The sequence below is a fragment of the Peromyscus eremicus genome, chromosome 15 (assembly GCF_949786415.1).
Source record: "Peromyscus eremicus chromosome 15, PerEre_H2_v1, whole genome shotgun sequence".
NCBI classification, from domain to species: Eukaryota; Metazoa; Chordata; class Mammalia; order Rodentia; family Cricetidae; genus Peromyscus; species Peromyscus eremicus.
The window spans coordinates 30,274,174-30,287,445 of record NC_081431.1 but is presented as its reverse complement, the minus strand read 5'-3'; the positions used below and the strand labels follow the sequence as shown (position 1 = coordinate 30,287,445).

The window sequence follows — 13,272 nt, the reverse complement described above, 5'->3', positions numbered from 1 at the left end:
CTTACATGTGTCAATATCCAGTTTTACCAGCACCATTTGTTAAAAGCTGTCTTCTTAAGATGCCAGCAAATGATTGATACAGTCTCAGCCTCTTCATAGCATCCCACCATCCCATTAGATTAAGGCCCACCTTAACGGAGGTATCTTAATCACTTCTATAATGCCCCAGTCTCCAAACATCATGGCACTGTGAAGTGTTGGGAGGGTTAGCCCTTCAGAAAATGAACTTTGAGAGAGGGGTAAGAAGAGCCGTAATTCAGCCCATTACAGTACCCCGCAACAGACATCACAATGACTGTTGGTCAGAGACAAGACTCAACTGAGCATCAAGAGAGCTGCCTGAAAAAGAAGACTCACAGCCGAGGCGTGCCTTGAGCCCGTGCCTTCAGGTCATCCAAGTGTTTCCTCTGAAACCTCTGAAGGAAAATGAAATAAAACTCACTGTGAATGTGTACCACATTATCCTTATCTGTTCCTCATAGATGGACAATTAAGTTGTGCCCCTTTTTTGGCAGTTGTGAATAGTGTTGTTGTGATCATAAGAGTGTGGATGTCTCTTTAGCTAGTGGTTTCATTTCCTTTGGTTATATATCTACTAGTGAGATCACTGTATCATATGGTGCTTGTTTTTAATTTGTTAAGAGACCTCCACACTGTTTTCCACTGTGGCTGTACTAATTAGCTCCCTCCCAACAATGTGCACGGACCCTCCTCTCTCCAGAGCTTGGCCAACACTTGTTATCCTTGGTCTTTTAATGATGGTCATTCTGAACTGCTGCAGTACCTCACTGTGGACTCTTTGGTCTCTAAAACAAATGAACTCCTGTCATGTGTAACATGGTTGGAACTGTCGATCATTATGTGACCTAGAATGAGTCAGACACAAAAAGACAAGTGCTGAACAATCACCTCTATATGAAGTCTGACAGAGTTGATCTCGTAGGACTGAGCATATTCAAAATGGTGTTATGAGGGGCTAAGGAGAAGAGACGGAGGGGGAGTTGGGACGAATTTGATCACAGATACTAAGTTATGGTTAGGTAGGAATAAGAGGTTCTGCTGTGCTGTCACAGTCAGTGGCCATAGGCAACACCGATGTATTGTATGTACATTTTAAACCGCCGGGAGAATGATTAGGCCTAGTGGCACTTGCTTTTAGTCCCAGCACTTGGGAGGCAGAGCCAAGCGTGTCTCTGTGAGTCACAGGCCAACCTGGTCTGCATAATGAGTTCTAGGTCAGCCAAAGCAACATAGTGACCCTTTCCCTGACAAAATACAACAGCAACAAATGCCAGATGCCAGGAGGAAGTATTCTGAACACATCATCATAAAGAAATGATACCTTTTTGAGAAAATAAATATGTTAAACCTGATTTAAACATTATACATGTGTTGAAACAGTACATAACACCCCATTAACATAATTTTTATGTTTAATGTATCATTTAAGGATAAATTTTAACTTAAGTAAAAAATAAAATGAAATATTTTTCAGCACTTCTTATGTGTCAATTACTATGCAAGGCACATTACATTACATGTATCTAATTAAATCCTCAGAATGGTTTTATAAGATATGAACGACCAGTGTTCCAGTCTGTGCCTTTTGCCTACATGCTGCTGACTAGGGCTGCAGTCACCTACGTGATCAGCTGGGATAGAATGTTCCAGATGGCTCCTTCACATGGGTTTGGGCAGAGGAGGAGGAGAGGGGGAGCTTAGGAGAGACAGCCAAGATTCTGTTCTCTCCATGGAAGCTCGGAGCTTCTCCACATGGTTGACTCTTCAGCAAGGAAGTCACATTCCTTACATGGCAGCTTCTAGGACTGCCATGGGCAGAAGCTGCTGGGCCTTCTTAGGGCTTAGGCCAAGAACAAGAGCAGTAGCCCTCCACTGCACTCTCCTGCTCAAAATAAGTCCAGAGGTAGCCCAGATTGAATAGGAAAGGACTATCCAGGCCACAGATAAGAAGGATGTAACTCACAGGGGTCATCCTTAGACAGTAGCTGGCATGCACAGTTTGCCAAAAGAGAAAAAACATGCAGAGGGAGAAGGGAGATGCCATTGGCTACATACTAAACACTGGGTGATTTTTCAATACAAATCTTAATGAACAAATGAGCTTGAATCACCTCATAAAGAGCAAGAGATTGTTCATAAGAATTCATTATATCAGTGAAAAGAACTTTTGCAAATGCAATAAATGAACTTCGTGAGGTAGAGTGGGACTGTCCCCTCAGATCAGGGTTGAAGGCTCAACTAGCAGATGAGGAGCAGAGCAGAGAATTGGTTCTACTAGTGCCGCGCTCTCTGTCCCTGGGCTCGCTAGCTGGAGTTGATGTGACTGAATAGTAACTGAAGTCAGAGTGGGTTCGGGGTTCCTTTTCTGTTCAGAAATCTCCCGTATGACACGACCTGAGTTCAGTCCCTCAGACTCATATGGTGAAAGGGAAGGCAGGCTCTCCCAAATGGTCCTCTGGCTTCCATGGGACGCAATGACACATGCATGAATGAATAAATAAGTAAGTAAGTAAATAAATAAATATAATTTTAGGAAAGAATGGGAAAAAATTTTAAGATAAGAAACTATATGACACATTAATATTGTTAGGTAAATTATTATCCCCTTGGTTCAGCTAGCATTATCCTCTGTATTTGTTAAGTAACAAATATACATTTGATAAAACTATACATTTGACTTCATTAACTAAGAACAATCAATAATTTTTATTCTAAAATTAGCTTCTGAGGATTATTATTTAGCAATAATTTTTAAAGTTTTATTAGTAATGTGAAGGAAAGTAAGCCTTGTGACAAAATGTCTTCTCCTGTGTATAATCCCTTTGATTTTCCTAGTCAGTGAAGGGGAAACTTTGTATGTCATCAACAGCTAGAGAATCTGGGCTAATTCAACATACCCTGACTTAGATAAGGGGTTGCCAAGCTCCAGCCCAGTAGCCACATATGGCCCACAGCCTGGTTGTGCCAGTGGACGGACCTCTTAGAGCACACCGGTTCCTGTGGGAAGGTCTGCAGCTGTTTTCCGCTTCCGTTGGCAGAGCTGAGAGGACGGCACAGATTGTGTGAACTACGGTGTCGCCTGGCTCTGTAGAGGGGCAGTTTGTGGTCCTCCATATTGTTTGTTTCCCATTAGCCAGTTGCTTGCTTAAGGTGGAGCTGGTGAGCGGGCAGGTAAGGGTGAGAACAGTGCCCAGGAAGGGCGGTGACAGAAGAGAAGTAGAAGCTGAGAGCTCCCCTGACCTATTAGTCTACTGACATTTTGTTGGTAATATGGTAGGCACTGATCTAGGAAACAGGGACTCAGGGTGCCAGCCCACCCCTGATGATCAGCTTGGTCAGTTTCTACTGTCCTGCTGCAGCCAAAAGCACGGACCCGATTATGTCACTCTGCTTAAACACTTCTCGTATTGATCTCAGTGGAGTAAAAATGTTAAACTCCAGTGCTTTCTTCCATTAATCAATTTTAGGGGATGGAAAGGGCATAAAAAAGAGAAGTTGATATAAATGGCACAGCTGTACAAAATTCAGGTTTCCTTCATTTCTTAATTTCTGTTTTTCTGGTTTTTATCCAATTCAGACTATTAAGTCAACTGTTAGTTGCCTTAAGCAGAGTGCCCGTATCTCAAAATTTCCTTTAAATTTACTGTTTTGTTATGATTGAATGGGAGAATAGTTGTGTGAGATCCATCAAGGTGTACATGCCTTTATGTTAACAATTATGATGAGTGGGATGGAGAAGGGGCATTCATGGTCAGAAAGCATCTCTGAAATGTCCCTGAGGAGACACAGCACCTTTGGCATGACCCCTCAGTCACCAGGTGTCCCACTGCAGTCACACTTCCCAGGCAGGGCTACCCACGCTGGAAAATACCACTGAAATGGGCACTGATTAGCTCTCTTCATCATGGCTAGAGTAGCTGCTTTTCTTATGCTGTGGCCTAATACCTGACGAAAGCCACTTCAGGAAGGAGGGTTGATTTTGGCTCACAGTTCAAGGGTGCAGTCCCTCCCGGAGGGGAGGTCCTGGTGGCAGGGGCATCTGTGGTCAGGCAGCACTCAGGTCACGCTCTCCTCTTTATTCAGTCAGAACTGAGCCCACAGAATAATGCCACTCAGATTTCGGTGGGTGTTTTCTCCACCTCCCTTAACCTATTGTGATAATCCCTCATGGACATGGGCAGAGGCTCGTCTCTAGTGATTCTAGACCCAGGTGAGTGGAAAATCGGTATTAATTATCCCTAGGACTGTGAGTTGTAAAGAAACTAATGAAGGTAGAGCCCATCTTGGACTTTATGGAGAACAAGGCCAGGAGAGATTCTTGAGCTGATGACATCCAGGGAAGCTCAGGTGCTCTGACCCCCACGTAGGGAAGCCTTCTTTCTGCCGCTGTCCGATCTGTTGTTTCTGAATTATTCCGTCGTGTTGTCAGTGTCTGTGGTAGAGATGTCAAAAGTGGTGGCACATGCTTAGTGTAAGCGGAAGGTCGACATAGGCCGTGGAACCTCCGGGTTGGTGACAGCAAGTGGATTATAATCAGAATGAGGTCCCTGGCTTTGAAGCACAGCTCCACTCCATACTAGCTGCTAAGACCTCACCTCACTTTCCTGACTGGTGTACAGAGGTGGTAGTTATGGTCACTGAGTACACCGACATGGTGAACTTCACAAAGTTCTTCAAACACTGTCACTCTGGTTATTGTCACTGTGTCCTCTTAGATTTACCTGAGAGGGTCAGAGAGGCCAGAAGTAGAGCAAACTGCAGAATTTCTTGACATGGAAGAGAAGTCAGGAAGCAGGCAGAGCTGGTGCTGGTTCAGTAGCTCCGGGATTCAGATCCTGCATTGATCTTAGCTTTCCCCTGTGACTGCCTCTGCATTCCCTGGTGGCTGCTGTGGCTCCAGCATCCTGGGTTCATTCCTGGCAGAAAGAACTTGAGGACAAAAGATACAAGAATACAGCTCATTGGCTATGCTTCCATTTAAGGAGCGTTCTGGAAAGCTCTTCCTAATGACATTTGCTTATGTGGCGTTAGTCACAAACCAGTCTGCTCATTTATAACAGAGGCTTTTCTGCCTGTCCCCACAGCTAATTCAGTGATTTTTACAAAAGTGAAGACCCCCAGTCTCGCTGCCATCACTTCTGTGGTCTAGAAACAGTCATCTTTTCTCTGGTGTAAAGTTCCAGAAGGGGAACCGTGGAGTCTTTCCCTCTTCCAAACACTCCTTAACTCCATCACCATTAACCTAGAAAGTCGGCAGTATTTTAATCCATTTAGTTCTGTTTTAGCCTTTGGCATTATTTTTCTGTAATAAATAATTTGAGAAGAATATTAAACTTTGGTTGCAATAAATTATCCAGATTTATGGTGAATCTGTAGGAGTTAGGGCTTTCAAAATAAAGCTATGCTGAGTGAGACCCTCAAACTGATAGACTTAGACAATTTACATGTTATACCATTCCAGGAAATCAAAGAACTTTGGAGATATTTGTGGGTCACAAATATTCTTCTTGTTTGATAATCCAGATTGATTCATGATAGAAAATGTTGGTGAGGGGTGGTGACAGGGACCTACTGTAATCACAGCCACTCCTCTGGAGGCCAAGGCAGGAAGATGATGAGTTGAGAGCCAGCCTGAGCAACTTCAAAAGACTTCCTGAAAATACAACATGTAAACGGTGTAGGGATGTCGCTCAGTGGTTGAGCCCTTGCCTACTATGTAGGAGGCCCCAGGTTCAACCCCTGTATCACAAAAGAGAACGGGGGGCTGGAGAAATGGCTTAGAGGTTAAGAGCACTGACTGCTCTTCCAGAGGTCCTGAGTTCAATTCCCAGCAACCACATGGTGGCTCACAACCATCTGTAATGAGGCTATGACCTCTTCTGGTCATACATGCTGTATACATAATAAATAAATAAATCTTTAAAAAAAAAAGAGAGAGAACGGAATGAGGACAGTCATTTCTTCCTCCCCTGGAGTACTCCCTGGTTCTGTACTGCCTGTACTGTTCATTACAAGCCAACTGTGGCCTTCGAGGCCCAGCCCTCTGCCCTGCCTTCCTTTCCTATGGCTCTGCCATTGTTCTAGCATAATAACTCGTAGGAGGCGGGAAAGGGGATTATGTGTTAAGCTTCCTTTTAATGTGTGGCCAACTTGGAGAAAGAGCCAATGATAAATGTGTGTCAGAAAGATTAGAGAATACGTGCTGTGGATGCTTAGATCAAATATTTATTGTCTACCGTAGACCAAGACGTGATCAGAATGGATGAGGTGTATTTACCCTGAAGGAGTTGTGAGTCTATGAGAAAGGACATTGCAGGTACAGAGACCCTCGTCGGCTTTGTGGGTCATGAAAGGAAGCTTGACTAGACACAAGCACATGCTGGTTTTAGTAGGCCGCAGCAGGCAAAAGGGAGACAGTGTGCCGGCCAGTTACGCCATAGTGAATGGATACTTGGCTGTGCCGGCTCGTTTCATGTCAGCTTGACAGACTAGAGCCGTTTGGGAAGAGGGAACTTCAGCTGAGAAAATGCCGCAATCAGTGGGGCCTCTGGGCAAGCCTGTGGTTCATTTTCTTAATTAGTGATGGATCGGGGGTGGGGGGCAGCTCACCATAGGCAGTACCGTCCCTGGGCTGGTAGTCCTAGGTGCTGTTAGAAACCAGGCTGAGCAAGCCAGAGGAGCAAGCACTCCTCCATGACCTCTGCATCAGCTCCTGCTTCAGCTTCCTGCCCTGGACTTCCCTTTATGAAGGACTGTGAACAGGACATATAAGCTGAAAGGAACCCTTCCCATCTGCAGTGGCTTTGGGTCGTGTGTTTTATCACAGTAGTGGAAACCCTAGGACAGACTGTGACCGGCTTGTTAAAGGTGGAATAACCTGGAAAAGCACTTAGTGTGCAGCCAGAATCGTTTTAAGAGTAAACTTTAAAATTAGTACATTTAAAAATAACTGTTGAAAAATGATCAGTGACTCACGCTGAAATATGACTAAGTCTTGGAGGATACTTTTTAACACCATTGGGGTTGGGAGAAGCAAACAGACGTGACATTATCAGTCATACTTGTGGGGTTTAATTTTTGAAGAACTGGAGAGAGAGAGACCAAACTACCTTGAAAGCAGACGAGGCCACATAAGGAGTCCTGTACTGACTTTAGAATGAACAGGAAATGACACCTGTGTCTCAGCTATTTAAAGAGAGAGAAAGAATGGCCATGCTTCCCGTGAAGAGGAAAGTCGGCCCCTGTGTGTGTGAGGAGTGGTTCTCCCTGATGGATTGCAGGGGAGATTCAGAAAGAGCTCTGAGGACATAGGGTTTGCAGAATTAGGGAAATGGATAATCACGTCCACTTTGTCTTTAGATGTGTCCACCATAGGACCTACAGAGGAGGGCTGGCATAGGAAGGAGGAAATCTTGGTTTTTTCCCTTAGACTGTGTGTTAGAGCTCACTGGCTGCAGTAGGGAGGACAGGTTTGTATCTCTTGGATCAGGTTTGAGTGTTTCCTCTGAGCCTCTCCATCTGGCAGCTCTAGGTTCCCTATAGCTACCACTCCTTCTTTACAAATGTGCATTTGGGAATATTCTGGGGCATCATAAGCTGTGGCTGAAGGAAGGAAGAGAAGGAAAGAGAGTCCACACAGGAAATGTCCAAGGCTCCCACGTGTCTGCCTGCTGGAGCTCCCACCACCAGCACACAGATTCATCCTCCTCATCCCTGCTCAAGGCTTCATGGGAGGTGCCAGCTCAGATCCAGGAATCCATTCTAAAGAGTGCCAGCTCCACTTGCTTACTCCTCCTTCTCCTCAGCTCCACAGGCCTGCTTGACTCCCACTGCTTACTTTATTTTATTTTGTCCTTTGGTCCATATTTTCAATAGAGAACCAACCACAGTCAGCTCTGACTTCATGGGTCTAAAATCTGTGCTGCCACACAGGGTCACGTGGTTTCCCATTCTGTCACTGTTTAGACTTTCTTAATGGGTTGTGAACGCAGGGCTACACTTTCATTTTGCACTAGTTTTGTGTCACACTAAGGGGGTGGGTGTATTAACTGAAGCACTGGCTGTCCTCATGGGCGAGCGGACAATGGGCCTGAAGGAGTTGCTTTTAAAATAAGCAATGAGAAGGGCATGGTGGCAGATGTCTTTAATCTCAGCACTTGGGAGGCAGAGGCAGGAAGATCTCTGAGTTTGAGGCTAGTCTGATCTACAGAGCAAGTTCCGGGACAGCCAGAGCTACACAGAGAAACCCTGTCTTGAAAAAAAAAACAAACAAATAAATAAAAAATAAACCTCAGTATCATATTATTGGAAAAGTAACAAAACTCTACCTCTACCAAATTCAAACTAACTAGATTTCATCTGAAAATCTGCCTATATGGAAGCATGTAATCTCTTCTGTACTAGAACGCACAAAGGTGGGATAGATAATCCCTAAACATTTGAGATAAATTCCTAAATATTGAATATCCTATTTTAAAAATCAAGAGACATAAAATGACTTGGAATCTTCCTGCCACTCAACCTAAAATTAAGAAGTATTTAAAAATAGACTCCTACACTCATTTTCGGTGAAAAGGCTGAAGCATCTACAAAGGGAGGCCATAATGTAAAGTAGGGTTGGTGCATCTTTAAAGGGAGGCCATAATGTAAAGTAGGGTTGGTGCATCTTTAAAGGGAGGCCATAATGTAAAGCAGGGTTGGTGCATCTTTAAAGGAAGGCCATAATGTAAAGCAGGGTTGGTGCATCTTTAAAGGAAGGCCATAATGTAAAGCAGGGTTGGTGCATCTTTAAAGGAAGGCCATAATGTAAAGCAGGGTTGGTGGGCCTTGCAGAGATTCAACACCAAATCCCTGGGCTGTGAGTTCCATGGGAAGAGTAGAGTCAATAGCAGAAATCCTCGGCCTATCTTTACTAGTCTCCACACTTGGGCAAACTCCACAGACCCACTGGGAGCTTTTGTTGAGTCTATGCTTGAACCAATTACAGAACATTTACATGTATTTAAACTCCACTGTTAACAAATACAACATTATTATGATTCTGGTACAATCATCAACAAATACAGAGACTGGTCCATAGAAGCTGTGCCTGAAGGGAAAAGACTAGGCTCAAGGCCCAGTCCTGACAACTCAATCAGTTTCCTGTAAATGGTGCTTTTCCTGTCCTGACCTCTGGTCCCAAATAACTGAATATGAATTATAAATGCTCAGCCAATAGCTCAGGCTTGTTACTAGCTAACTGTTACATTTTAAGTTAACCCATATTCCTTATTTATGTTCTGCCTTGTGGTGAATTCTTTATTAATATGGCTCATTTATCTCCTGCTCCCTCTTTGTCTGGCTGGTGACTCCTGACTCTACCCTTCTCCTTCGCATCATCGTTAGTTTGGCCACCCCGCCTATACTTCCTGCCTGGCTACTGGCCAATCAGCATTTTATTAAACCAATTCGAATGACAAATCTTTACAGTGTACAAGAGAATTATTCCACAGAAGTTCCCCATCTTCTTGTAGGGGAAGGTCACCTGACCTGAGAGCCAGTTTGTCATAAGGAGATAGAACTAGTTGATGAAATGAGACTGGACAGTACCGAGTGTTAGAGGTAGTGTAGCTGTAAACTGTTGCCCTGTTTAAGTCTAAGATTGAGGCAAGTCAGCCTTCAAATGACTCTGCTCAGGAGTGTGTCATCATCCAGTGACATAGCAATTATTTATCAAGCTAAATTTTGGTGTCAGGTGTAATTTGCCCTTAAAATTGAAATTAAATTGTAATCCTCTTTGTGAAATGTTTTGTTCCCACTGGTGACCACTCCCTTTTCTGCCACTGCCCTGTTGTGACTTTATTCTATCAAAGGGGCTTTCCTCTTTCCAGACTATGAACTTTCAGAAGATCAAGTCTTCCCCATCTTTAAATTATTGTGGATGTCGTGTGCACAGTGTGTTAGTCAAGTGAGTGATTGGCAGGAGGAAAGGAAGCATGTGTACATGGAAATAAACCATTTCCAACTTATAGTCTAAAATGAAAATGGGGACCCTATGTGTCTGGAGGCTCCCCTCCCCAAGTAGTCAATGCTCAGTACAGTAGGAGACCCCAAAGAAATCTGCAAAGGCAATAAAAGCAAGGCCAGCTCTAGGCAAGTGTTGGTAGTCATGGACTTCCTTGTGTTTTTCATTTTATCTAGTCCACCCACCAAAGTGTCTCTTCTCCCAGCCAGGGCTCCCTTGAATGAACTCCCTAGGCCTGATCCAATGCTGGCCACTTTAGATCAATGCTTTTTATCAAAACTACTTCCTGTGTCCCCTTCCTGCAGGGCTGGTCTGTCTCCCACCACCACCACTCCCTACTAATTTAATGACTGTAGATTCCTATACCAGTTACAGACACCAAAGGGCGCTGACAGGTAATATGGTCCAGTCATGTGAATGAAGTCAATCTGAAACACATAACCCAAAAGACAGACCCAACAGAACTGTATCAGGCACTGTGCCTGGGTGTCAGATTACCCACGCTACCTCCTCCCATGCTACCTCCTCCATGGCCCATATGAAGCCAACACTTGGAAATGACAGGCTGCCTGTAGGACTCCTGACCCTATATGTCCACATTTATACAAGACTATGATGGAGCAAGATATAGTTGTTGTGGTTGCATTACAATATGACCCTTAGAATACAGAATTCATTGCTGATGAAACAAAATGGCTGGGTTCTGTGGCATCAGCCCGCAGAATGGACTTAAGTCTCAGAGGGAAAGGAACCGAGATATTGTCCTTGTGCTGTGGCTGTGCTCATCTCACAGAGTAGGATGTGGTGCTGATGGAAGCCACTGGTTGGTTATTTCTCCCTCTGTCCCCCAGGATGGAGGAGCCCAGGATTAAAAGGACTGTGCTGGGGACGTCTTTCTGTACGCTGTGAATATATGTTGATAATGCTCGCCCCTCTCACAGAAGAGCCAGGTGTCTCTGTTGAATTTGAAGGCCAGATCTCTTTGTTTGAAAATGTTCTTGAGCAGTCTTTGGATAGTGTTTTTCTGTATGCAGAGGTGTGAAGTCCTGGACTTTCAAGTAACCTCATTTGATCCCTACTGTAGGCAATATATTCACAGAATGAAGGTGTTACCCTTTGAAGAGCCAGTTTGAGCTGTTGCTGGGTTTGGAAAGCTTCTGGTATCTGGGCTTTCTGATCACTGATAACGTTTTAATTTAGAGTTGGGACCGCTCCATCTGGTAATAAATATGGCTGAAGCAGACAGGGCATGCTATTGTTCTAAAACCAATGGGGTTCAAGTTCAGGTCTGCCCAAGCAGGCACACAACTGAAACCCTGGCTTCTGTTTCACTGTACTTTAGATAGCAATTTTCACTTTTGCAGTTTCTACCAGTTAACTGCTCCTTGAGATTTTTGTATCATTTTCCTTTAAATATATTTACTACTCTACACAAATGTTTTTTAAGGCCATAGATGGAAAACTACTCTTCCTTGTTCTTATCCGAAGATATCAATGCAATGAAAATAAAGATCATTATTTCATTAGATAATACTGCCCACTAAGGCTGAGCCCATGGCCTGTCTCCAATTATTATTAACCTGGGATTAGGGCATACTAATGCCATCAAGGACCATGACAGATGCAGAGAACCCTCTCCTTAATTACTCCAATGCCAGCCTTAGAATAACACTGCCTTCAAAAACCTCCTTCCCTTAGTAGTCTGTGTGTTTGAGTGGCTGGATTCATATGAGCAGGATAAAAATCATCCTAGAGATAAGTGGCTCTCTCTGAATACACCCAAGAAGTAGCTGGAATACACAAATGTGTACATGAAAAAAATCCACAATGAATGAATAGAAGAAGCAAGAATGTCCTGAGTATGCAAGCACTTAATACTAGTGTGTGTGTCACTGCAGAGAGATACCTTGACCCAGTTCTAGCTGCAAGGATGCTTGACAAAGCAAGTACATGGTCAGCAGTCAAGCATATGTTAAGTCAAAGAGTGCAAAGGACATTCGCAAGGCCCCTCACTGGTACTGGCCTAAGGATCCTGGGTGGGAATGCACTGGCACAGCCTGGAGAAGTTATGGGAAACAAGATTTGGAGAGAATCTGGAAGGATGTAGTAGGTAGAGAATTGGTGTGTGTGTGTGTGTGTGTGTGTGTTCAAGAGCATCGGGGGCACAGAATCTGGGAAACCAGGTTTGGTTTCACCAAGGTGGTAACCTTTCAATGGCTTCAAAACTGTATTTTTGCCCTCTGATTGAAGTAAGTTCTTTCCTTTCCTGAGATCTCAAGACCCCACTCTACTCACATTGGGGGCACAGAATCTGGGAAACCAGGTTTGGTTTCACCAAGGTGGTAACCTTTCAATGGCTTCAAAACTGTATTTTTGCCCTCTGATTGAAGTAAGTTCTTTCCTTTCCTGAGATCTCAAGACCCCACTCTACTCTCCTTAGTCACAAATATCACAAATGTTCATTCATAGCCTAAAAAAGAGGAGCTGTATGGAGGCATGGTGACACACACCTCAAATCTCAACACAGGTAGAAGCAGACCGATCTCGATCAGCCCAGTCTACATACTGAGCTCCAGGCCAACTGTGGTGGCTTAAAAGAAAATGGCCCGCAAAGGGAGTGGCACTATTAGGAGATGTGGCTTTGTTGGAGGAAGTGTGTCACTGTGGAGGCAGGCTTTGAGGTCTCAAGCCACACCCAGTGTCTCAGTTCACTTCCTGTTGCCTGCCAATCAAGATGTTAGGACTCTCAGCTCCAGCACCATATCCCACCATAATGATAAAGGATTAAACCTCTGAAACTGTAAGTTACCAAAATTAAGTGTTTTTCCTTTGTAAGAGTTGCCATGGTCATGGTGTCTCTTCACAGCAATAGAAACCCTAAGACACCAAGGCTACATAGTGGTGAGACACTGTCTCAACCCTGCCTCTCAAAAATGAGCTGTGGTCAATAAAATAAACCATCTTCTTCAGAGAAGTGACACCTTCTGTTCCCATAAATGTGTGACTTTTTGAGAAGCCCACTTTCATATGGAGGATACCATCTATGAATTTTGCTAGTTCCCCAGTAATTGAAGAGAATTCCTAAAATCTGTGAAGTTAGACAATTACAGCCATTCCCAAAAAAAGTTGCCTTTTGTTACTTTGTTAAAAGGAGTAACTGGTCCTCTGGTATTGATTTGCTCTCACATAATTGGCTGCTGTAGAGAGAAGAGTCTATCCATGAATGAGGGGAAAGGTCTTACTCTGAC

The 13,272-nt window shown here is 44.0% G+C and overlaps 1 protein-coding gene across 4 annotated transcripts in view; it reads left to right on the top strand.

Annotated features, from left to right (window-relative positions):
* Nme7 (NME/NM23 family member 7) overlaps positions 1-13,272 on the top strand; it is a 144,155-nt gene that overhangs the window by 129,898 nt on the left and 985 nt on the right. The window lies entirely within an intron of this gene.